The 14,390-nt window shown below is 37.4% G+C and overlaps 1 protein-coding gene across 19 annotated transcripts in view; it reads left to right on the top strand.

The window, feature by feature from the left end:
- NFIA (nuclear factor I A) overlaps positions 1 to 14,390 on the top strand; it is a 390,456-nt gene that overhangs the window by 221,096 nt on the left and 154,970 nt on the right. The window lies entirely within an intron of this gene.

Here is a 14,390-nt window from a genome sequence, read left to right as displayed (position 1 = left end):
ACATCTGAAAAGAAAGTTCTTTTCTCTGTGTTGGTTTTTGAGGGAGTAAACGAAATTAAACACACGTACGTATATGTACAGGTATGCATGCATGCACACAGGGCTCCCACCTGCCCTGTGACTGTTCTGCAACCTGGGAAGATTTTGTAGCTCCCCTAGTGTTAGGGGTAGGAAAGGAGCTAATGGAGTGCACCTTGGTGATCACAAAGCAGAAGGACTTCCATGCCACAGGTACTGGGTAGCTGCCCTTGGCTCTTACTTTTGGAAAAATTCAATAAAGTATCAGAATGATTAAAGAAGAAAATGAGAGAGCTGGAGGAGCTGCCCTCCTTCAAAACAAACATTTGAGACAAAGGCAGTCATTGCAATTCCTGGTTGGTTGACAGCGTGTAGCCTGTTGTTGCTTAGTTTAGTTTATTTTCATAGTGTAGTTGGTTTGGTGCTAGCAATAGGGACTTGGGTCATTTTGGCCCTTTGTCTCTTTTTATTTCACCTACATCCTTTCGCTGAGAGCAGAGAGCAGAATGGATGTTTATCTTCAAGCTTTACATGTTACTTCATATTTCTGTAAAGTCTGTGGACTTGAGGTACAGTGACACTGTCATGAACAAACAAACTATTTGTGGGGTTCCTGGGAGTTTATTAACAGTTGAATGTATCTTCTCGGCCACAAGAGGAGATCAGAGAGGCTTGGCCAATATGTTCACGTACACATACAGACCAGTGAGCCAATATTTGAAATCAAGACTCTTCCAGAAAGGCCAAAATATGTTTTATATTTATGGACCATATATATGAGAGCCCCCCAAACAAAACAAAACTTACAGTATTTCTGATATAATTTTAAAAAGTCAAATTCTAACTGTAATATCCGAAGTAGATACTTGGATAAGGGTGAGGGGTAGAGGGCAGGACTGAGGAGGAAGTGAAATTTCAAAAGAATTGTAAGAATCAGTCCCTGGCTTACAAGAGTTTGCATTCTAATTATAGAGACAAATAAGTCAGCTCAGTAGAGGGCAAAATTACGTAGTATCAAATACCTAATGAGATTTGTAAGACAGTGTTTATACACTAGAGAATATTTTTCACCAAAGGACCAAATGTCCCCCCTTGAGGGGAGTTCAAAACGTGTGAGGGCATTTTTGGTTCTCACAAGGAGGGGATGTTGCTGGCATTCAGTTGGTGGAGGCCAGGGATGCTAAGTGTCCTACACAGCATACAAGGTAGTTCTGGACATTGGAAGGAATCCCTCTCAAAATGCTGATAACCCTGAGGAGAAACACTGCAGAAATTCGAAGAAGAACTCAGTGCTCTGGCTTAGTTAAAGCCAGGTCTAAGATGTACCTGGTTACTCTGTGAGTCATACAAAGGTTCTGTTTTCCCTAAAATCAAGGAAATGGCCTGCATCATGAAGGGCTTCAGTGATCAAGGTCAGTAAAGGGAAACATGTTCATCATTCTTCTGCCTAAAAGGACAGATTCTTTTAGCATTGATTTAAAGCTCTAAGGAATTAAGACCCTTCCTTTAATGATGCTTTCTGATGGCTCTCTGTCTATGTTGAAGTAAGGAGCTGAAGTATGGAGGCTCTGGATTGAGGGTAGTTCATTTCAAAAAGGTATTTCTACATTCGATGTTAATATTGCTTATTTTGTAGGCATTTTTATGCCATCCAAAATATTTTAACGTTTAAAAAAGTTTAAATAGTTTTCATCTGGAAAATACTGAAAAACAAAATTAGATTTTTAAATACCTCTTTTCTAGAACATGCAGCTTGCATTTAGTTACCAATAAGAATTTTTAGCAAACCAAAATTCTTTAAAAATTCTTTAAAAAAGTAAAATGTAACTGGCAAAATAAGTGTGCCATTTTTCATTCTCTCTTTCTCTAAATACTCCTAATTATTGTTTATCGAAAAATTAGGTAAAACTTGATCTACTGGAAAAAAATTGACCTAGGGTCCATTTCTTGGTTGAGTCTCTACAGTTATCACCCCCAAGATATGAAACCAAAATTTGTATCCCTATACCTAGGATAATGCTCGGCCCATGTAGATAATTAAGGTGCATTTAAAGAATAAATCTATATTTAAAATTATTTTAGGAATTATAAATAATTATATTTTTACAAATATTCTGAATAAATATATTTATAAGTAAATATAGGAATCAGATTCCTAAAACTTGCACTCAGTTTATTTAGAACAATTGGGAGACTAAGTACTGCTTTTATCTCACTTTAGAAAAACCTGAGAAATGCTAGAGGATTTGTTTTTAATAAGTTTTTTGCTGCTTGCTTTAGAAAATAATTTCATTTCCACTCAAGAATTCATTATAAATAAAATTATATCATTTTTATTTGTATACACAACTTTTATATGGATATTACATTATTTATTATTCCACATCAAAAGAACATAGTTATTTCTACCGGTTTCTTTTAAAATTTTTCTATCTGATCAACATCTAAGATATAAAGAATAGATTTATTATTATAATAATAGCTATCATTTTTTGAACACATTCTGTGTTCTAGGTTCTTGGCCAAATATTTTAAATACATTATCTCATTATTCCTAGCAGCAAATTTAAAGTAGGTACAACCATTAGTGCCATTTTACAACTACAGAAACTGAGGCTTAGGACATTTGGGATTCCGATTTCTGTAATATTTTCCCTACTACTATATGATATGTAAATAATACCTTGCAAATATAATTTTTGAAAGACAAGATGAATGAACATGTTGCCATATTGATCCCTTTACAAGAGAAAAGACACATTGCAAGTTCACCTTGGTTTATACTTAGCCTACAGTGTTTTGTTTTTCTGATCACCAACAACTAAAAACTATGAAACTGAGTATGTTTGATAATTACTTATTTTACATTAAATATATAACTTATTTAAGTGCAAAAGTAAGTTCGAAGAAGCTTGATAAGTGAGGCAGAATTAGCTTCCTTTTGAGTGAACTTTCAAAGCAATGGTAATAACTCGCTAAGAAGAATGGACACTAGCAGGTTTGAATCCTTGGTTGCAAGCTGACACTTTGAGGGAATGTTCTTAGCAAAACACTCACTTCAAGGGAAATTAGGTCAGGCTTCTGGAACATTTATCATGTGTACCTGTCACCAGCAAGACCCAGTCCTTAAAGTGAACTGAGATCACAAACAATGATCCCTCCTGCTCTGGGTTGCAAAGGACACTCTAAACCAATAGTTCTACAAGTATGTGAGCTTGGCAGAAACTCCCATAAAACTGAAGCCAACGCCCATATAGTTGCTGTGGGAATTGAATTCCTTAATACTCTGTTTATAGAATTTTGAAACAGCAAATGGATTCGGTCTGTTCTGAAAAACAATCTGTCCCGTGGCTTGTTTGGAATAACATCTAGAGTTGCTATAGAAGGATGTAGGCAGACAACCCATGTCTGCTTTGGAAGTCAATTTCACCAGCCTCTGCTTGTCTCACGCTGCACAGCCAGGTTGGTTTTTGCCCAAGTCAGGGTATTATTTGCATAAAGGAAAGGCTCCCTTCTACTGAAGCTAAGGAGTTGCTCATTTGATATAGAAACTAGAGTCATTAGCAAAATCCAGAGCTAGAGAAATTAGCAAAATCCAGAGCAATGGAAGGTAAGATAGAGTGTATGGTAAAACCAAAACAACATAAATGAGTCATAACTCAGTGTTCTTTCAGTAATCATGTGGCATCGTTCGGGTGGTTTCAGAACAATGTCAGCAAGTATGGGGATTCCGCATAGAAATTTGAGATTGCACCTGCATCAGTTTATGTACATTTCAGCTCAATGAATGTCATTCATTGAGGGTCTTATGGATCAAAATGACCACATTCACCAAGCAGTCAAATCTCTATATCTACTAAGTTAAGTTACCTTATCTTTGAAAGGAAGTAATTAACTCATCTTTTTCATAAATTCTTGTTGAGTAAACATACCTAAAGATGTAACAAAAAATTGCTAATTTATATGTGAAAATTGTTGAAGAAAAAGGTGATATTATTAAATGTTTGTGTGGGAACCTACCTTTATATCCCAAGAAGAATAAAAAGAATAAATGGATAAGAATAAATACTTCATTTCTGTGTTCCATTGTCATACATATAGTGAGGACCCACCATATGCTAATCACTGTATAAATGGTGGAATTAAAAAGATGAGATAGATACAGTTCCTGCTTTCACTGAACTCTCATTTAAGTTGTGTGTGTGTGTGCATGTGTGGTGTGTGTGTGTGTGTGTGTGTGTGTGTGTGTGTGTGTATGACAGATCCTTAAACAAAAAATAATGATACCCTGCGTGAAATGCCAGAGGTTATTTTAAAACTCAGGAGAAGAAGTCAGGAACTTAAAGAAATTTTGTCTGTGAGAGGTATCTTGTGAAACAAAGTTTTGTTTTTAACTATGTCCTTAAGAAAGATGGGGCTGTTATAAATAGAAGCCCAGAAGATTTGAGGGGCTGAAGGGTGAGAGTAGGTATGGAAGAAATCTACCAATGATTTCTTGCTGGAAGAATTAAAAAAAAAAACAACTTTCATTATCACACTCTATTAAACCAGGACCAGGAAACAATTTCTAATCAGCACTCTGATCTGGGCAGAGATTGTGCAGCCTTTTGTACCAGGCCTCAGATCTGTGTTCTCCATTCACACATGCTCACTTCCAGCTGTTGTCATTGAAATCCCACATAATCTTTCAAGGTCAAAGGGCAGTCACCCATGGCTGCTGCAGTTAAAAGGTTATGCTGATTTCTGTTGTCAAATATTGGCCCTTTTCTCTTCCAATCACTCCCATTCTACTTTTTCTAACAAGAAAAATCCAGGCTAGAATTGTATTACACGACTTTAAAGTCTTAAAAGTGTTCCCCCATTGTGCTAACACGACATGGCCTGAACAGTCTAATTCATTCTGTTATATTTCACAAAGAATTTTCTGCTACTTCTAAAACACTTTGTGTTTGTGCTGAGCCAGCGAACTTCAAAGTCTAGTGGCCTGCACAATTTGTGGCATGCCGTGGTATCTGCAGAAATGTATAATATAGATCCTATAATTTAATAAATGCTGTGAATTATGGCATCAGTAGCTAAGTAATTGCTGGGTGAGTAGGAATTGCACAAACAAATGACTTTATAAAGGATGGAAGCTCTTTGTATTTTGTGGTTCTAAACATTAACTAATTTTATTATATATTTAGCAAATGGCACCTACCTATTTGTAATTTTCTTTTTCTTTTTGTAGTCTTGGACAAGTCATTGCAAGAATTCTTTTTAAATATATTGCTTCAGTTCATCAATGATTTTTCTTTCCATGCTTGGTGAACCAAAATCAGTGTTAAGTGTCTTAAAATTAGCACATGGCCCCTGGTCATCTTCTTTCCTTGTCATTGCATGTGTCCTCAGGTGGTTTAGCAAAGAGGGCTCTCTGTGAATGTTTTCACAGCAATGAGAATTAAACCTAAAAAGGAAGAACAGAATGATGGGCATTAATTTTTTTTTTTTCTGTTTTACATCCATAAACCAGGGTAGCCCTCGGGTGATACAGTTTCATGTCTGTTTCATTTAAGATAATCAGTTTCTGATGTATTCAGAGAATGCATTTCCTTTTTTTTCTCTCTAGTATATGTAAGAGTTTATAAGCAGACACTGAAGCTGTTACAAATAGCTTGATCTGTTTGCAGATTAACAGTTGTTACTGTCCAAGTTTAGAGAAAACTTTGATTCAGAACATAGAAACAATAAGGTTGCTTAAAAACCCCTTTTAGTTCAAAACCAGGTTAATTATGAAATACTTTTAAGTTTATGATGCATTAAAAATAACAACATTGGGCTTCCCTGGTGGCGCAGTGGTTGAGAGTCCGCCTGCCGATGCAGGGGACACGGATTCGTGCCCCGGTCGGGGAAGATCCCACATGCCGCGGAGCGGCTGGGCCCGTGAGCCCTGGCTGCTGAGCCTGCGCGTCCGGAGCCTGTGCTCCGCGACGGGAGAGGCCACAACAGTGAGAGGCCCGCGTACCACACACACAAAAAACCAAAACAAAACATTAATTTTCAAATATTTATAAAATACTAATCTTATTATGCTAATATACTGGAACTTACTTTTTCTAACATGAAGCAAATTTTTTTTTTTTTTTTTACGGTGCTTTGAAAAAAAATTCCCTAAAGCAAGTGTTTCTCTGTTCTTGTACAAAGCTAATTTGTAGCTGGGTCCACCTGCAAAATATCTATTTCTGCTTATTATAGGTATAATATATGTATAATTCTAAATGTTTAGAGGCAACGGGGAAATTAATTTGCTGACATGACAAAAGAATGAAGGGAAGAATGTTTAGCCTGGGGGAGAGAGCGGGGCTCAGGGACTGTCTTCATATATTTGAAGGGTAGCAAAATGGAAGGGAGATTACATTTATTCTGCCTGTTCCAGGGGCTAATGAGGTGAAGTTATAGGAAGGCAAACATATTAATGAATTATTTTTTAAAAATCAAACCTCATTATTTTATTAGTCTAAAATTCTTTATGACACAATGATTACTCCATTACTAGATGATCTTTAAGATCACTTCATTTCCAGTTCATTCTGTGATGTCATGCATCCAGTATTTCTAAACATACAAATAGGTAAAAATCTTTTTTCACTTTTTATTTAGGCGTTTTGATATCTATTAGACATAGTCCTTTAATAAAATGCTTAATCACTTGTAACTCAAATTCATAAACCCTCTTTATGTAAAGTCGAACCATGAAATTTAATTTAATGAACTACTACTCTTCCCTTATTAACTGCAGGAATTGGTAAAAAGATGTGATAAGGCCTCTGGGCTAGATTGGATAATCAAGTCTCTAGCGTTATATTTGTTGGATTAAAATGCAATAAAATTCATTATATAAAGAGAACTAAACCTGTGCTCTAATCCTAATTCTGCCACTAGCTGTGTGACCTTAGGCAAGTCAACCTCATTGAGCTTAAGCTTCCTTTTCTGTAAAATCAGAATATTGCCAACTACACAGAGTTGCAGGAAGAATTAGAGCTAATATGACTAAAGTGCTTAGCAGAGTGCCAAACACGTAGTAAATACTGAATAAATGAAAGCTATGGTTTTGATGAAAATTAATGCTACCTAGAGTTGTTCTATGGAAAAATTTTTCAGCTAAGTAGCTTAACTTTATAATACCTGTTACCATCTTGATCCGTTTCCCTAATGTAGATATTTTAAAGTGATTGCAAGTTAAGACGTAGAATATCCTTGAGCCTTGCCTTAAATGTGTTAATTAATTAGCTCAGAGAGTTCAGATTCTGCTTTCCCCTTGGCACATTGGTACATAAACCAAATGGGGAAAATAGGAAAAGGAGCAGAATAGTGTATTAACAGAACAACATTTGCCAAAAACAAATGGAATCCTTGTCAAATTATTTAGGAAATCGTGAGTTAAATGATATTAAGAAAGTTTGTTTATTGCAGGAACTTTCAGAGGCTTTAATATGTAATTTTTCCTCATCATTCTCCAAGGGTGGGTGTGATAATGTTTTCTGAACTTATTTTACTATGGAAATCTTTATTTAATATGTATTTGTGTCTTTGTTTTTAATTCGTTTGTGGTAGAGCATTCTGGGGGACTATTCTACATAGCACGGTTTGGGAAGTGCTGATATGAACCCTGATATGGAGGATGGAACATATCAGTATTTGGAGAAGAGCAGGTGGGACATCTTGGCTGCAACACAGAGAGTATGTATTTGGGTGGTATTGGAACTACTACCTGAAATGCTGAGAAGGTGTATTAGAGGCCAGATTTTGAAGGGCTTTAAATACCTAGCTAAGAAATCTAAACTTAACTCTCGAAGAAATCATGAAATACTGATGGCTTTATTATCAGACAAAACACACCAACCATCCATGCATCCTCTCCCTATTGTGCTAGTAGATTAAAGTGGAGAAAAGGTACCTAGCTGGCATCACAAATTTCTTTGCCTATAAAGGCCTTACAGAACACTTAAATAAATAAAATACAATAAAGAGTATTGGGGAGTGTGGTATATTTGTAAGCTCGCTCGCAGTTTAAAAACCTTTGTATGCAAAAAAAAAAAAAAATTAGTACTCTGCTAGCCAAGCAAAATGTGTTTGCAGACTGAAGTTGGCCCTTGGGCTGCTAATTTGTGGCACTTTAAATTCAAAAGGGAAAGACTGGCACTTATGTTGGTTAGGTTAAGTACTAGGCTGCTATAACAGAGACCAAAAAAATAGGCGGTTAAAGTACATTAAAATCTATTTTTCTTTTTGTAATTGTTCCAGATGACAGGCTAAGTTGGCAGGGGGGTTCCACTTCACACCATCATTCAGGGTCCCAGCTTCCTCTGTCTTATTGCTTTCCCATCCCATGGGCTCTGTCTTTGTCTGCAGACCAAAATATTAAAATTCGGGCTTAATAGATCAGTAGAAATATACCTCCACCCCACCTTAAAAAAAAAAAAAACTTGTTTTCTAAGATACTCCAAAATACAAGTATAGAAGGAAAATGTGACTGGACGTAAGCTAAAATAATTTACATTGTGCTATAGAGGGCTACTAAATGAGGGTATCTCAAGGCGCTCATCTGAATCACTGAATCAATATTCATTACACACCTAGAAGCAGAGATTGTGCTGAGCCCTGTGGGCATTGTCAGATCAGGAGACACAGCCTGCTCTTACCTGGTTTGTTGTAGGAGTGCTGAAGGGCAACAGGAAAACAAATCACTGTCAAATAAAGAGAAAGAGCCTATGACAGAAGGCACGTCAAGCTGAAGGTCTACTCAACAGTATTGACTGAGCACAGCTGCTAAGCATGGGCTGAACTGGGGGGACGGGGAAGAGGAAGGAGCCACGTTCCCTCCCTTCACGCGGCTCATAAGCCAGTGGGGAGTTCACCGAAGGAGGAATGAAAATTCCAGGGAGGAACAGTTGATGAGGTCAACTTTTCTTTAGGAGCAGGAGAACGTGAGTTCTGTGAGAGCAATGTCTTTGGGATTTAGCTCAGGGTCTTAATGTCACAGACAGTCCCGAGTACTTTTGGAATGTAGATGGCCTGACACTGAGGGAGCTCTTTTCTCTTTGAGGAGCCCAGACCCAAGCATGAAAAGTCCCAGACATTGGCCTGGCTTACCAGTGACGGGACCATGTTTACCGTGGGAGAACAGACTAGAGATACACTCGTCCCTCCATATGCGTGGATGTTGGTTCCAGGACCGCCGTGGATACCAGAATGCTCAGATGCTCAAGTTCCTTGTGTAAAATGGCACAGTTGGCCCTCAGTATCCACAGGTTCTGAACCCCCTATACGGAAGGTGGGCTGTACATTCTTTGTGGTGAAATGACCTGTGTACTGCAGTTGGCCTACATCTACTGGCCAGATGAGGTTTGATAATTTAGAGCTGAGAGCTTTTGCTCTTCCAACAGGACAAACAAACATACCACCTCATGTATAAACTTTCCTCCTCAGATACATTAACTCTGTTTCATGGGCATTTCAACTTTCTTTAAAGACCAGCCCTCCAGATGGTTTGTCTGTTCCTTCCCTAACCTGTGAAGGTTCTGCAAGGTTACCTGTGTCTCTGCAAATCGAACTTTTTTTCCTTTAAGAGGTAGATAGATGTGCAGTCCCTTCATGAGATAAGATTTGGTTCCCATATAATGGCATTTTCCATAATAACTGCTGATATCATCAAGGTAAAGAGAGATGCTTCTCCTAACCACCCATAACAGAATTTAGCTTTTTATATTTCTGCCTCTCTGGAAAGCCTAATCTCTCCCCACTGTGAGTATGACTGACTCCAGGTATTGAAACCTGTACTGTAATTGGAAATTCATTGAACAAGACTTCAGTGAGGGAACTATTTTAGCCATTTTATCTAAAATGAGAAAGAATCTGCTCCTTATTTCAATGTCCTATACAGTTACTCCTGAACAGTAGTTCAGAATTGGAGAGAGTCAGATCAGTGTGCAGTCTGGCTTTTCACCTAAGACATACTTAACGAAAGTATATGTTTTGCATTCATTTCTGAGAGGCCCTATTCAAAACATAAATCTTGGGACCTTTTGGGAATGTTTAATCGGCTTTCTATCTGAAGATCTTTTAGTGCTAACATCTGAATTCTGAATTACGTACTTGAATTTGCCTTTTTATTGTCTTTTCTGTTTTTCTCTCATCTTGCAATAAAGTAGAACACCAAGATTGGTGTTATTTCCCTGAAAGTCATTTTTGTGATTTGGTGTGTGTTAGTAAGAACGAAATACTAACCTGCTCAGGTTTGCTTAGTAATTACGCTAGCTGTGTCATTTTTTCCATCATTTCTCAGGTTTCATTTCTCGTTGCTATCTTCTTCTAGAGTTCATCACTGGGTTTCCAAATAATTGGTGAAGGAACAAAACCAGTTTCATAGTCATTTAAAGTTACATGGAGTGTTTACACTGGCCTTTCCTTGGGGACATATTATAAACATGAGATAGTCAAGGCAATCTGATAATCTCATGATACTGTAAAGGGATGGTGGCTTCAGAATTTGTGAAGTAATTCTACTCTTTATTGTTATTTATCTGGTTATTGTACCTTGACATGTATTTCATCTTCTAAATTACACATATTCTATTAAAATGGCTTTAGGAGGCAGGTTGCTGGAAGGGAAAGGAGGATCCAATTGTTATTTTTGCAGTGACTTTCAGGGTGACACAAAATCCTAGCTTTAGTGTGGGACTAGATCCGCCCCTTATGTCCATTATATAATGCTGCCCTTTATCTGTGTTTTTATTTGGTCTCCCCAAAATATTAACCATAATCACAACAATAGGACAACCCCAGACATTTCTCATCAGGGAAACTGATAGCACCATCTCGATTGGAAGCTTTGTCTAAGTGGTTTGCCCATCCTGTCCTTGTCCTGTTTAGTTGGGAGGAACTATTTTGATAGTTTATTTTAATAGCTTTTAGGTGCACGTTGGCTTGATTTCATTGCTAGAGGTGAGAGAGAAAAAGAGACAGAAATAAGAAGTTCTGTTAACGTTTTTATAAAAAAGGAAAGAAAGCATATTGAACCCAATTTGAGTTGTGTTCATTCAGAGGCATGTCTGGAGTGCGTACTGCATACCAGACACTGAGTTAGGACCTGAAGGGCTGGAGACGCAGAAGATGCTCTCTCTCCCTGCAGAGGGCTCACAGTCTAACGTGAGAAAAAGACAAAATTACGATTCAGTGTGCTAAGTCCTAGGCTAGAGTTTAGTACACGAGGAGACTATTGAGAAAAGAGAAAAGAAGTCTTCGCCAGCAGTGGGGGTAACCAGGGAAGGTTTTTGATAGAGATGACAACAAAGCTGAGATTTAAAGGACAAGTAGGAGGTGGACAAACAAAGGGTATGAAGGACAAGGCGTTTCAGGGAGGAGCATGTATTCCTTTCGTCCAAGAGGTAGGGCTGGAAGAGAAAGACAAGAGATAGAAAATGAGCCTGAAGAGGAAAATGGAGGGGGTGTGGAGGTCGTACGCCACGTGAAGGAGTTTGTACTAAACCCTGAACACTCTGTGGGGCTCTTGCAAGATTTCTGACAGGACAGTGAGCTCTGAACACATTGCGTTTATCTCAGATTCCTCAACACCTTGTTCTTTTCTACCTCAGGGCCTTTGAACATGCCAGTCCCTCTGCCTTAAGAGCTCTTCCTCCTTCTTTTCCGGGCTGTCTCCTTAGTATCTTTCAGATGTCAGCTCTTAAGAGAGACCTTTCCCGGCCACTGTTTCTAAAGTTTTTATTATTTGTTTCCTTCATATTGTTTATTCCCTTTATAATTTTTAAAATAATTCATTTGTTTTAGATTTTCAGCTGTGTCTAATCCTAGACTGTAAATTTCCTGAAGGTAGGGACTGTGTCTCAAGCCCTTGGCCCAATGCCAGGCACACGGGAGGTGCTCAAGAAGTATTTGCTGAATAAATCATCAGATTTGCCCATCAGGGAGACAGCTCTGGCTGCAGAGTGGGGAGCAGATGAGAGGAGAAGCCAAGACTGATGACAGAGAATGTAGGAGATTGTCCTATCATGCTGGTGAGAAGTAGGAAGAGCCAGGGCCGCAGTTGGAAGGGAGAGATGGAGATATACATGGAGTGAAGAAACAGTATGAAATGGAATCAGTGGAGATTCGTTGGACGTGAGTGTTTGTAAGAGGCAAGATTCAGGGATGACACCAAACAGAAAATGAGATGAACAGTGGATGGTTCATTGAAGTAGGGAATTCAAAAGAGTAGGAACAGGTTTTTGGAGAGAAGAAAAGGAACTTGGCTTTGGACATGTTTGGTCTGAGGATACTCGTGGGCTATCTGGATAGAAATATCTAATAAACATTTTGATTTATGGGTTTGGAGCCCAGGAGAGAGATCTTGGCAAAAGATAAAGATTTGAGAGTCATTGGCCTATAGATTCATTCATGCACTGATTCAACAAATATGCACTTACTAACTGCTGTGTCCCAAGTATTAAATACAGTGGTGAAGCAAGCAAACATTTTTCTAGTTTCACAAATATCACAGTCGAGCCTGGTAGCTGATATCATGGAAATAAAGAAAATAACATAGGGAATATATATATAAGGAGAGATGAGTACAGATGCTGGAGAACACCAGTATTTAAGAGGTGGACAAAAGAAAGGGAACAATCAGGAGAGGATGATGGTTTGAATGGTTGAACACTCAGGTTTCCCCCTCCCAAGTCCTTATGCTAAACGAAACTAAGTTTTCAAAATAGATTGGTTGCTTTTTCCGGTGGCAGGATTAAAGTACGTTCACATTCACTCTGTTCAGAAATTCATTTTAAGTCATCCTTAAAATAAGGAATTTCACAGGTTGGAACTGAAACAAGTATCAGCCCGCAAGCAAGTGACGCAGACAGAGATGAGCAAGAGCTGGAGATCAACCCAGATTTTCCCACTCAGTTCTGAATTTCCTTGCTATTGTTATATGGGTCTTAAGTCAAACTTAATGTACGTTGTGGTTGGATTTCCTTTGTTATGGTCTGTGGGATAAACGTGATGTTAACGTTGTCACAGTAGAAAGAGATATTATGCTGTTTTGCCAAGACTTTGTTAGAAATATTTATTTATTTATTTGCTTGTTTATTTATTTATTTTTACTTCTCAGTTCTTTTAACCCAAGAGACAACACCTCAGGCACTTACCAAGTAGAAGTCAAGTCAACTAAATACCTGGGTGTGGGTTGTTTTAAGAGGTGAAATTTCTTAGGCACTTCTTCTAATGAATTTTGCCTTTTTAAAAAATTGTGGTGTATTATACATGATTCTTTTTTTCATTTTTTATTAAGATATAATTGGCATAAACATTCTGTGAGTTTCAAGTGTACAACACAGTGATTCAGTTTGTATGTACTGAGAAATGATCAGCACAATAAAGTCCAGTTACCATCCATCACCACACATGGTGCCATTTCATTTTAGAAAAGCAAGTTATGATTATTGTATATTCTAAAAATTAGAGCTGCTTCATCTAAAATGTCATAGATTGTATGTTTGATATCAAAATCGACTGAAAATTGTCTTTTAATTCTCAGCCAAAACATGTTTCTTATGCAAAAGTCCAATGTAACCAAAAGAAAAAGAATAATTTTTAGGTCCATTTATAATTCTACAAAGCATGGTGATTTTTTTTGGCATGTGTTTATGTGCATGATATTTAACAAATTTATTGGTGCATAAACTATGACACAGGTAAACTTGCTTCCTTTTAGTAGTGGGCAAAATCTTGCTTTTATCAGTAACATAAATCTTATTTATTGATTGTTTGTTGTACGTTCAGACTAGTCCTATTTCTTACATTGCGTTTCTTAAAAGTATGTTTCTTATTTCAAAGAACACTTATTTAAAAAAAATCCGTTCAGCCAACTACTTTTCCTTGACCCTAATTTTAAAGCAGATTACACTAGCCCTATAAACAGATCCCTCAACTGGGTTCTACCTGTGAGACTCAGAATCAGAAGACTTTAGAGGCAGAGAGGGAAATGACATTCATAAATTATGTATTCCTTGCCATTTATAAATATGTTCCTGTATATACCATAAAAATAAATAAGCAGTTGACAATTAGATGTAATATCAGATATCTTAAAGGACATTATATCCAGCAAAAATAAAGCAGATACAGAAATCAAAGAGTAAGTCATTTTGAACAATTAATTTATTATCTTTTCTCAAAAAATAAGGTTCAACCCACCCCTCCACAAAAAACTCTTGTCTCAAAACAAATATAAAGTTTTATTTGTGCTCAAAAGAATTTGTGTTTATGTTTCAAGGGTTGGGGCTTGTCTTTTGCAGTCTGACTTCTTAAGGATTCATGCTATGGTACCTGTAGAAATGAAG

The sequence above is a fragment of the Delphinapterus leucas genome, chromosome 1 (assembly GCF_059928025.1).
Source record: "Delphinapterus leucas isolate spDelLeu-1000000601 "Yukka" chromosome 1, BTC_Dleu_Yukka2, whole genome shotgun sequence".
NCBI lineage: Eukaryota > Metazoa > Chordata > Mammalia > Artiodactyla > Monodontidae > Delphinapterus > Delphinapterus leucas.
Note: the sequence above shows the minus strand (reverse complement) of the source record. Positions and strands in the feature narration are given on the sequence as shown.